Below are 13,204 nucleotides of genomic sequence, written 5' to 3'. Positions count from 1 at the left end.
AGAAATAAAGTGTATGATAATCCTAAGAAATTCACTGTTCTGAAGGGTGTGACCCCCAGAGGCTCCCAGACCCCGCACCCATGCCTGCACCCCAGCCAGCCACCCAGACCCCAAATCCTCCTAGCTTCCTGGCACCCACATCCAGCCCCTCAGAGCAGCCCCTCCCATGCCCCAGCTTGCTCCTCAGGTGTGTGACCCCCCAGAGGATCCTCAAGCCCAGGCCCATGCCCCAGCCCTCCACCAGGACTGAATTCCCAGGACTTTCAGGGAGCGTGGCCTCCACAGCAGTGGGTATGGCCTCGCTAACAGGAGTAACCCCTGTGCATCGCCAGGTGTGACCCAAAAAGGAAAGAAAGAAAGAAAGAAAGAAAGAAAGAAAGAAAGAAAGAAAGAAAGAAAGAAAGAAAGGAAGGAAGGAAGGAAGGAAGGAAGGAAGGAAGGAAGGAAGGAAGGAAGGAAGGAAGGAAGGAAGGAAGGAAGGAAGGAAGGAAGGAAAAAGGAAGGAAAAAGGAAGGAAGGAAGGAAGGAAGGAAGAGAGAGAGAACCCTAATAAAGTGAATCAGAAATTAAAAGGGAACACCACAACAGACACCAAAGAAATTCAACAGATCACCAGAGACTACTTTGAAAGTTTGTATGTCACAAAACAAGAGAAATTAAAAGAAACGGATAAATTCCTGGACTCATATAATCTCCCAAGGCTGAACCAAGGAGATTTGGAATACCTGAATAGACCTATTACTATCAAGTAAATTGAAACTGTAGTCAAAAGTCTTCTCAAAAATAAAAGCCCAGGTCCAGATGGATTCACTAGCGAATTCTTCCAAACATTTAAAGAGGACCTACTGCCAGTTCTTCTCAAGCTTTTCCAGGAAATTGAAGAAACAGAAACTCAAACAGTTTCTATGAGCCACATATCTCCCTAATACCAAAAGCCGTTATCCCTGATGAACATGGATGTGAAGATCCTCAACAAAATATTAGCAAATAGAATCCAACAACTCATAAAAAAAATCATATATCACGACCAAATGGGATTCATCTCAAGGATGGAAGGATGGTTTAACATTTAGAAATAAATCAACATAATCAATCATATAAACAAAAAGAAAAGATAAAAACCATATGATCATATAAATAGATGCAGAGAAAGCATTTAACAAGATACAGCACTCATTTATCATGAAAACTGTCACCAAAATGGGCACTGAAAGAACTTTCCTCAATATAGTCAAAACCATTTACCACAAGCATATGGAAAGCATTATCCTCGATGGGGAAAATCTAAGAGCCTTCCCTCTGAGATCAGGGATGAGATAAGGATGCCCACTCTCACCACTTCTGTTTAACATAGTATGGAAGTATTTGCAATAGTGGTTAGGCTTGAAAAAGATATTAAGGGCATCCAAAGAGGAAAGGAAGAAATCAAGCTCGATATTTGCAGACAATATGATACTATATTTAGAGAACATTAAAGCCTCTACCAAGAAGTTCCTAGAAACAATACAGTAAAGTCACAGGATATAATATCAATAACCCAAGTCCCTGGCTTTCCTATACGTAAACAATGGGAGAGAAGAAAGTGACATGAAAAATAGTGATCCTGTTCACAGTCATGCCCCAGAAACTCAAGTACCTCAGAATAAGCTTAACTAAGGACGTAAAGGACCTGTACAAAGAAAACTACAAAATGCTACTTCACTAAATAAAAAAGGACATGAGGAAATGGTGACCTGCTCATAGATTGCAAAAATTAATATTGTCAAAATGGCAATGCTCCCCAAGGCATTATACAGATTCAATACGATCCCTATAAGGATAGCCATGAAATTCTTCAACGAAATGGATCAAACATTCCTGAACTTCATATGTAACAACGAACTCCCATGAATAGCTAAAGGAATTCTTCATAAAAACTTAAACTCTACTACAAAGCAGTAATAATGAAAACAGATTGGTATTGGAACAAAGGCAGAGACCCAGACCAACAGAACAGGGTTGAATATGCCTACACACACCATCAAATATATGATCATCTAATCTTTGATAAGAAAGCAGGAAATGTGAAGTGGAGTAGGGAAAGCCTCTTTAACAAATGGTGCTGGCAACACTGGAGAACTACATGCAAAAAAAAAATGGGCTCAGACCTCTCATAACACCATGCACAAAAGTCAGATCAAAATGGATTAAAGACCTCAATATCAGACCAGAATCCATAAGGTACATTGAAGACAAGGTTGACAAAACCCTCCACGACATTGAAGCTAAAGATAACACACCACTGACCAACCAAGTGGAAATAGAGATAAACAAATGGGACTATCTTAAACTAAGAAGCTTTTGTACCTCAAGAGAAACAACAGCCAGAATACAAAGACAAACTACAGAATGGGAAAGGATATTTTACCCAATACCCATCTGATAAGGGGTTGGTATCAAGGATGTACAAGTCACTGGTTGGACTCTACATGAAGAAAAGATCCAATTGTATCACAAATTGGGCAATGAAATGAGCAGAAACTTTCTCAACAAAGAAATCTGAATGGCCAAAAGGCACATGAAAAAATTCTCTTCATCATTAATCATCAGGGAGATGAAGATCAAAACAACAATGAAATACCATCTCACACCACAGAGACTGAACCACATACAAAAGAACAAAAGCATCTGGTTTTGGCATGGATGTGGGGAGAAAGGGACTCTCCTTCACTGCTAGTGGGAATGCCAACTAGTTCAGCCCTTTTGAAAAACAAAAAATTAGAAATTGATCTCCCTTTTGACCTAGCAATACCATGTCTGGGAATATATCCCGGAGTTGCAAAAAAGTACAGTAGAAATGGCATCTGCACTTGTATGTTCATTGCAGCACTGTTTACAATAGCCAGAGTCTGGAAAAAACCTGAGTGCCGAGAATAGATGACTGTTTAAAGAAACTTTTATACATCTAAACAATGGAATACTAAGCAGCTGTTAGAAAAGATGAAGTCATGAAATTTGCATATAAGTGTATCAATGTAGAGAGTATCATGAGTCAGAAATAGAGGGACAGACATAGGAGGACTGCACTCATTTGTGGAATATAAAGTAACAGAATGGGAGACTAACACCCAGTGGTAGTAGTGATAAGGACCAGAAAGTTTGCTCCACAGCTTAGAAGCCAGGTCACGTGCTGTGGGAAAAGGCAGCTGAGATAGAGAAGGGACCACCAAGTAAATGATGCTTGGATGGCCCGCTCTGGATGGGAGATGTGTGCTGAAAATAAACTATAAATTGAACATGATGGCCACTTAATACCTGTATTGCAAACCACACATCCAAAAGGATAGAGAGAGTAAAAGGGAATGCACCAGCCACAGAGTTGAGGGTGAGGGGACAATCAAATGGGGGTGAGAGAGATACTGCAAATATTGGTGGTAGTGAATGGGCACTGCTGTAGGGATGGGTGCTAAATCATTGTAAGACTGAAACAAATGAAAGTTTGTAAGTCTGTAACTACTCACTACTTCATTAATTAAAATTTTTTTAAACTATTGATAAAAAAAATTGTGCCAAGTACATAAGTAATATAAAATCTATTAATACTTTCAGACATCATGGAACTTCTATTTTTATTTCTTGTGTGTGGGGGAAACACTGATATAAACTTCTGCTTCAATCTATTTTAACTAACTTTAATCAATTTTCTTCTAGACCCCTAAAATACAAGTTTCACCAGGATTTTCTTTCATGATCTTCCTGGGGCTTCATATCTCCAGTAACTTCTGCCATATATTTTTCAAGAGTTTATAATTAAAAATGTGTGCATAGGAGGTAAATTCTGAGGACTTTTTTTTATCTAATGAAATTTCTACCATTACTATAGAAATGATTTTTGACTAGGAGTTGAGTTATAGAATAAAAATGGTTGTTGCTTAGAAAAAAAAAGAAATTTGTTGTTCTATCAAATTTGTATCACTACCATGTGTGCATTGTAATGTGACAACGGTAAGGGATTAATACAAAACATAGGCAACCTCTCCCTCCGGACTCAATGTCTATTTACAGAGATTTAACATGGAACACCAAAAAGATTATTGAAAATATAATGCATAACCTGATAAATGTTAAAAAGTGAAAATCATAAAGAAACTTCTTGTGGCCCCTATCCACTGCCAGGTGTGCCCAAAAAGAAACAAAAGAAAATTTGTGTGGCAATACAGACAAGGAAAATAATCAGTCACTTATTTCATTATTGAAATTTCAGATGAGATGGAAGCTAAGCTTAACTTGAAAGAGTTTGTTGGGTTCAGAGACATGATCAAAATTTAGAGTAATACATTACATGGTGCATAGTAATCACAGTACAGCAGTATAAGTGGAAATAAAAAGCAAAATCATTCCCAGTCTGTTAATAGTAGGGTGAGAGGCTGGAAGGATGAGAGAGCCATGTATTTAAAATGTAGTGACCTCAAAGAAGATAAACTCATCTGACTTTTCCATAAGGAATACAAAATGTTTTTTCAACAAGTGAGCCAACTGTATAGTTACCTGGGTTCTAAGTTCTGTTACTCCATTTCTTTACAGATAATAAAATGGATACCTGCCTGATAAAGCAATATTAATAGCGTCCAACAAATTGGAACAAAAAAGTGATTGGAACTTTGTTCCCAGGATCATAGATAGCTTTCAAACTAAGATAATTTGGTGAGAAAGGCATTTTATAAAAATAAAGCAAAACAAATATCTCTGTATTATATCTATGGTTATTTTCTTCCAGAAAATACACATATTGAGTACATTTCCTTGAAAAAAAATACACATATATAATTCAATGCAAAAATGTAAGTGAAGATTATACTGCTGTGTCTGCTTTATCTTAAGCAAAAGTTGAGATTTTTAGTTGAACTTTAGAGTTTAAAAATTAAGAAGTAAAATTCAATCTATAAGAAAGCTGAAAACTATATCCTGTGCACCTTTATTAGTAATTCAGTATAAGAATGCCCTTAGAGAGCATAAAGAAGAGTTTTTCCTAGGCCTTATGTGGTTTCTACTCATAGAGATCATCTCAGATTAGATTATGTGTACACCTACGGGTATGCGGTGATGTGCTGGGCATACAATACCATGAGATAAATGCAGCTCATCTTCCTGGAGTAACAGTTTTATCCAATGATTTGTAGATGGGAAAGGTTAAGCAATTCAATAGTAAATAATAGAAGATAAAGATTTCATATTAAAGCACAGAGAAAAATTATAGTACAGAATGTAAAACTCTCCTGAAGTTTCATTAAAAAGATGAGGAATCAAATAAATTTTATCCATGAATGCTTGTGCAAATCATTCTTCCAAATGGGAGGCAACTTGGAGGGATTTGGAGCAAGTTTATACTCTTCAGGGTTACTTTGAAAAAAATCATAATCTCATTGCTTAAGCAAATTCTTTATTTCTTTTATACTCTCTACCATACTTTTTGCTTTACCTTATTATTAAAAACAGAAATATAAGAGTCAAGTAAGGCTGTTTTTCAGGCTCTAAAGGCATGTGCTGCAGCCCATCATAATTTTTAGCAAGACCCAATAGTTCTTTTTGCATGACATCTGGATTTGAAACTGGTGGCAGTACCTCCAAACCCCATCTCCATCTTGTTGAGTTGGTTCTGGGTCCCAAACATTGTTCCCTAGAGCTGTGGGTAATGTCAGACAATTGTTCCGTCTGCACCATTAACCTCCAGGGATTAGTAGCTCTCTGTGCAATTGAATGTTTCCAGATTATTCCCTGTGGTGAGCCACCTGCCAGGACCCAGCACACCACAGGCAAACTAAGAAGCTAGTAAAAGATTTAAAGCTCAAACCTCAACTGAGCAGTCAGGACATTTTTCTTCTACAATTTATAGCTATCCTGGCATGATCTAATTTTTTGTTCCCAGTTTGTTGGGTTTTTATCTTTAGTTCTGGTTTCCGATTTACCTAATAGGATTTGCTCCTGAAGATTAATAAAAGTGTTTCTAATTTTTTCATTATAAAACCGGAAAATATACTATAATACAGGATATCTTTTAAATATGTTCTATGTTCCCTTTGTAAACACTTGGTATATATTGAAAGAGGAGGCCTCTGATTCATGGAAATATGGACTAACCTTCCATTTGTATAGCATAAATAGTCAGCCAATAACAAGAAAACATATAGGGAGTTCTAAGCTCTGAAAAAGTGTATTCACAATGTGCTAACCAGAACACATAGGCTTGGCTTACCAAACGATGATGTATTGATAAATAAAATGGTAAAGATTACCTATTTACATGCTCTAAACTGGATAACTCATTTTACATTTAAAAAAACAGAGTAAGGAACTCTATTGGCTCTATTCTTCCTGAAAAAAATAAGGCAAAATAGATAATAAAACAGGTTGTGGACATTATATACCAGCCAATGCAAAAAACTAAACCTAAGTGATGAGAAATCCCAGTTTACTGCCTAGGAGCTTTGAAACTCAGGTAAAGCCAATAAACTCTCCAAGTTGAGTGGACTGTGCTAGAAATATGTGGAGAACAAAGTGGCTAGATTGGGCCAGACAAAATACTATAGAAAATAGAACACCAGACCCCATGACAAGCTGAGTCTCATATCCGGGGCATGCTTGATGGGTGTGGGTGAGCCCCCCACCCACCCAAACAGAGAGCCCTGGCAGCTGAAAACCTCCATAACTCTGTTGCTGCCATGCTCACAGCCAGACTTTACAGGCTTGGACAAACCTCATATAGGAATGAATCTGTTGAAAAACTCAGGTACGTGGGTTTTGTGACCGAAATATCCAGGCTTTCGTGGAGTCAGGGATGGGCAGCCTCCCCACATACACTTGTACTTCCAGGAACCTGGGAGTCATCCCCATGAACTGCATCTGGATCCATATGTTAATTAACTAGCCATGATCCAGAGACTCATAAATAAACATAAAAAGAGATTAGCAAGTTACAGAGATGCTTTCTGACCCTAAAGACACCATCCAGCTGAAAATTCAACTCCAGCTGTATCATCCCATCAGAAGCTTAGAATTCCTGAAGCATGCAGTGCTCATACTCTATACCACTGATGTGCTAGGAGTAGCACACCACATTGAATGGTACATAAAGTAGGAGGCAACCAACCACGATTAAGAAAAATATTAACACACAGGCTTAACCTGTAATAACATGTTAGTAATCTCTTATACAAGGGCTTAATGGTTCCAGAATAAGATACAACTGTCTTCACACACATTCTTCTATGGAAATTTTTTATCATTATTAGCAAATTAATCGTAACAAGCAATACAAAATAAATTATTTAGGGCCTGCTATTGGGGCAGGCTTGGTTGGTATTCGGAAAAATTGGAAATAATGGTGGTGGGAAGATGCAATGGTGGGAAGATGTGGTGAGATTGATGTTGGAATATCAAATATAATAAATCATAGAGAACAACCTTATAAAAATAAAATCAAATTTTTAATTAATTAGTTTTAAAAAGAAAATAGAACACTAGAAAATAATACAGATACATCAGAGGTTCTTCTTCTTTATTCATCGAGTGTTTAATGACCATTGCCTATGGGTTGGGAAACTCCCAAAGGATGGACAGAATCTAAGAGCATTAGAGCTGTTCCTGGTGAAGGTTTTCCCAGGTGGCTTACGTGAAGTAGGGAGAAGAGAGGCCAGTGCCCAAGAGAAGGAAATCTACCACTTTCCATCACCTCTGTGACCTGGGAGATTTAGGATGGATAAAAGTCTGTTATGATCCCCTGGCACTACAGGGACACTCACATCCCTCTAATCCCACAAGGCAGTTGTCAAACTGCTCCTGACATCCACTTGTCTTGCACAATCTGGGAGATGGTCCCTGCCACCTCATTCCTCACAGAGCCATGGACTCCGGCTTGAGAGAGGAAATGCTCTTTGCATGAAAAAATAAAAGAAGTCAGTCCTAATCCTACCAGGTGCTTTTGGGTTAAAAGCCTTGTCCTCACAGTGAAGAATTTCTAGAGGATTACTAATCATGAAGTATAACAATTTTATTAAGGAAATAAAAGAGAAGGAGGAGAAATAGGTTAAAAATTCATGCTGAAGAGAGCACAGGTTTCTCCAGAGGAGAGCCAGTAGAAATACCAACATTAAAGTATGAATATGCACATTTCAACAGAGGAGATGTGGGAAGCCACAGATAAGGGCATCATCTGTGCAGGCAACATGGGCACTGGCAACATGGATGCCAGCAGCATGTACATGCTTCCTCTGACCAAAGAGTTAGACCATTGTCACTAGGATGGTTGCCAAGGGGGAGTTTGGAGCAATTGCTGGTCCTCTTTTGATACTCTCCGCACAGTCTTTGTTCCTCAGGCAGAGCCCATCCTCATCTCAAGAAGTCTCCTGCACTTGGCCTGGAATTCTGCATCTCGAGGGCATGAGGAGCTCCTGAGATGGATTCTTTGTGTCAAAGGCCTCCTTGTCTTCAGATAAGTTCAGAGAAGTTCGCAAAGTTCAGACTTATCCCCAACGTGCCTTACCAGGGCCTCCTGTCTTCCTGCCTACAACAGAGGGACCAAACCGGTGCTTGAATTGAAACAAGAATATTGCCCATTTCTATTATATGTATTAGAAAAAGTCACATTTGATAGGCTGCTCGAAAGGGTCTTGCCTTAACTGTGAGAAATAATTATTTCTAGTATGAATGCTATTCTGCTTCTGAATCTAATAGTACTGTGTAGCACTGTCGGCCCATTGTTCATCAGTTTGCTCAAGTGGGCATCAATAACGTCTCTGTTGTGAGACTTGTTACTGTTTTTAGCATATCGAATATGCTACAAGGAGCTTTCCAGACTCTGCTGTGCAGGCGGGATACTTTTGGTAGCTTGCTGGGTTCTCCAAAAGGGATGGAGGATCTGTATCTGCATCTAATATAATATTTTTTTATTCATATTAGAATAAAGCCTTAGTGAATCAAGATATTTCTTTGTAACCAAGCTGTACTTCAAAATAAAACTCATGATTATTTAATACAATGCAAAAAAATATTTAGCACTAAATGAAGTAATATTCACAAAATTTTGAATATAATCAAAGTTAACCAAGAATGCAGAGAAGCAGTGAACTGTAATTCATAATGGAGAAAACAATCAATAAAAAGCAATCCATAACTGATGGATATTAGGACTAGTAAACAATGATATTAGAGCAGTAATTATAACCACAATCTTGATGTTAGAAAAAGCAACACAGATTAAACTATAAGGATGAAAATTACCATGATATGCTATGAACAATACCCTAGATGTAATTAGTGGCATCTTAGACAATACAGAAGAAAAGCTTATTAACTTAAAGACATAGCAATAAAACTACAAAAGATAAGCAAAAAAGTATGACAGAGCATCAGTAATTTCAGCAACAAATTCAATCAAGCTAATATAAATGTTATTGGAGTTTCAAATCACAGCAAAAATATTCAATGAAATAATATCAAAAGTATTTCAAATTAATTTTTAATGAATCTCTAAACTATAAATAAAGAAAGTCTCTTGTCCTCTCTCCTGGCTGTCTTCCCAGGGCCTCCTTGGAGGGGATGGCTCCAGCTTCCCTCCCCACCCCGAGCAGAGCTCCTGGTGGCCGAAGACCTCCGGAGCCTAGCCACAGCCATGCTCAAGGCCCCTCTCCACATGTTCAGATGAGCCTCATGCATGAAGGAATCAGCAGAGGAACTCAGGTGTGTGGGACCCGGGGCTGAGACCTCCAAGGCTGCTCGGATTGGGACTGGACCTCCTCTGCCCAGATTTCCCATCTCCCAGTAGCAGCTAGGCGGTCACACTCAGGGACTGCCCCCGGCGCTGTGTAATCCTGTCAACAGCCAGCATCCAGAGACTTAAAAGCAAGCTCCCGGAAGTGGGCGGCCACTTTACGGCTGCGCAATATCTTATAGCCTACTTCTCCCTCTGGGAGAAACTGGCAAACTACTGGGAGTTTCCTGCCCACATGGGAGACCTGCACAAGGTCTCCATGGTGTATTAATATGCCAAAACCAGTAACAAGCTTGTTCGCATTCCCCTGACCCTGAAGGAGCCTCCAGTACGGCATTGTTGGAAGGACGAGTAAAGAGAGGCTTCTAACATCTCAGGGTTTGGATGAATGGAGATGTTACTGAGACCACTCGATAAATTCGATGATCAATGGGATGATGATGATGAAACTATAAATACTATTTATACATACTAGATTTATAGAATATATTTGCTATACTATATACTATAGTATATAGTATATATATTTATATATACTAGATTTATAGTATATAAACTCAAATTTTCAAATTATAAATCTACAAATCCAAAGCATTTGATGTACCACAAGAAGACAGATAAAAAAAATCTCCATCATGAAAACTTAAAAATGTTGTAGCAGTGGGGTACAAAGCACTCATCACATACAAGCAAGACATTTGCTTTCGGTCATCAGTTTCTCCCAATGTCTGATCACAGACCTGCAGCGCTGTTGTCTAGTACTCCTTGTGCCTCAGCACTGTGGCCTCTACAAACACCAAGACCAGTGTGCACGCACCAAGACCAAGCATGTGTGCCCTTTGATCATCACAGCAAGTAGTGAAAATGGGGAAAAAATAAAAACTGGAAAAAATCCATGGTGCGGGAAAATATCTTAAGCACAACTAGAGATATAGGAACATTATGTAGCAGAAGATGAAAAAGATGGTGGTATATTCTTCAGTAAAACAGTGCAGGAGAAAATTACAGGGCCCAATTGTTAAAGTATTCATGAGGGAGAAAACTGTCATGCAAGCATAATATAACTAGAAAAAAAACCTTCAAAAATAGAACGTGAATTTAATTTTTTTCAGGCATACTAATTAAGCACTGTAGCAGTGTAGCACTGTTATCCCTTTGTTCATCAATTTTCCCGAGTGAGCACCAGTAATGTCTCCATTGTGAGACTTGTTACTGTATTTGGTATATCGAATACGCCATGGGTAGCTTGCCAGGCTCTGCCGTACGGACAAGATACTCTCGGTAGCTTGCTGGGCTCTCTGAGATGGATGGAGGAATCAAACCTGGGTTGGCCATGTGCAAGGCAAATGCCCTACCCACTGTGCTATGCTCCAGTTCACTAGTAGACTTATATCTATATTAATCACTAGTAGACTTATATCTAAATATATATTCAATAATTGTTTAAAAAAAAAATTTCAGTTGGAAATGCTGACTCACTTCAAGAATCAAGAATGCCAGAAATAATGATTATATTGGATAACTATACATATTTGAAATATATCCAAAACTTTAAAAGATAATTAACTACACAAACAAAAATAAAACATTTGGGGAGGATTGTGTAATAAGGTGCATAATGACAGTGACATGAGGTAATGAAAGCAGATTTTATAAAATTACAATCATAACATATAGTCTCGTGAAAGGTATAATAAATATAGTTAATCGACAGCAAGAGATAAATTACCATGCAAATGTAAAAGGAAGTCTCAGTTTTCCCTCTCCAGCTGCTGTGAGCAGTCCCATTTTTTACTGCTCTCATCTTACATTTTTAACATTTCTGAAAATTCCTGGGCTTGTTTGTGACAATGAAGTTAACAATTGTCCAAAATCATAGATTCTGCCCCAGACCATGTGCTCATAGAGACTAAAAGACAATGGACAATATCTGAAGCCAAAGAGATTACCCCAAAGTCCTAAACCAGACTTCTCTGTAAGACCCCTGCATTCTCTGCAACACTTTTATCACTTGACAAGTAACAAAAACACATTTTTCCTATTTAGAAAAAAACAAAACACAAACACAAAATGGGGCTGGAAGGATAGTATTGTACTACAGTAAGGTACTTGCCTTGAATGGGATTTCAAGACGTTGGATCTCCTGAATCCCACATTCCCCCTTCTCCCCACACCCACCCCGCCCATGGCCGAAAGTGATCCCGGAGCAAAGAGCCAGAGTAAGTCCTGAACATAGCCACACAGAGAGAGTGCCCCCCCCAAATGAACCACACAAAAATGACCCGTATTTAAGTTAGTCTTATACTAAGCTCCTCCCCAACTAGGAAGTTTCCTTTTTTTCCTTCTACTTTCTAATAGCATTTTGATTTCCAGCTATGTGTATCTTTATTACTCAATATTTTTATTCTTAAAACTGTTGAAAATCCTGGGAATCATAGACCAATACAGAGACCTGCCTTCACGGCACGTGCATCAAGAATATTCAGTTAACCTAATATTAATGAAAATAAATAAAGAAAGAACAAATGGAATACATAGAAATAAAACCACAAGATAAACCTACGAGCATCAAAAAACACATAAAATTCAAATTATTATTTTTAATACAAAATACAGAATTGGTTAGATCAGAAAAATTGAAATCTGTACTTTCCAATTCACTCCTTGAGGCCCACATCAATCTGATAACAAACCTAGACAAAGACTTTAGAAACAAAGATGTTTCTAAAGCAGTTTTCATATGACAAAAGTTTCAGCAATTCAAATGCTGAACTACATGCAAAGGAATTATGGGTCTTGTGCTACATAAAACAAGGTCAATTTACCATCCAATAATCAATTTGCCATCCAATAATCAGCTTTTTAAAAATAGATTTGAAAATTAAAAGGACCAAAGGATCATTGACTAGATTTGACAAAAATCCAGCATCTATAGCTGAGAAATACTGTCAAAATTTAACATTTATAACAACACTTGAAGCTGTTGCACAGAGAACAGAGGAACACTTGCACTTTCAAAGGGGAAAGACTATAATTAACTTCATAGTATAAGAAATATTTCATGGTAAATGGATGCTTTCCCACCCAAATCAAAAACAAGATAACAATATTCACTTTTAGGAGCTTGCATATTAAGAAGTCTGAACCCCATACCCTTTCAAAAAGACATAAAAACATGAGAAAAGAATGAAACTTTGTTCATAGATCGAGCAATCTCTAATTAGAAAATACAATGGAATATATATGTATATTTAGAATATTCAGTTAACCTAATATATATGCAATTTTGAAGATAAAATAAAATGTATTATATATCTGAAAAACAATAAATAGGTTAAATACTTAATTAAATTGAAATGTTTAAAATATTAGTTATATAATATAAACTTAAAATATTTAAGATATCATAAAATTCACAATATTATTAAAATACAGGGAATACCCAGCGCGATAGTTCAA

Source organism: Sorex araneus, chromosome 8 (assembly GCF_027595985.1).
Source record: "Sorex araneus isolate mSorAra2 chromosome 8, mSorAra2.pri, whole genome shotgun sequence".
Lineage (NCBI taxonomy): Eukaryota > Metazoa > Chordata > Mammalia > Eulipotyphla > Soricidae > Sorex > Sorex araneus.
Note: the sequence above shows the minus strand (reverse complement) of the source record.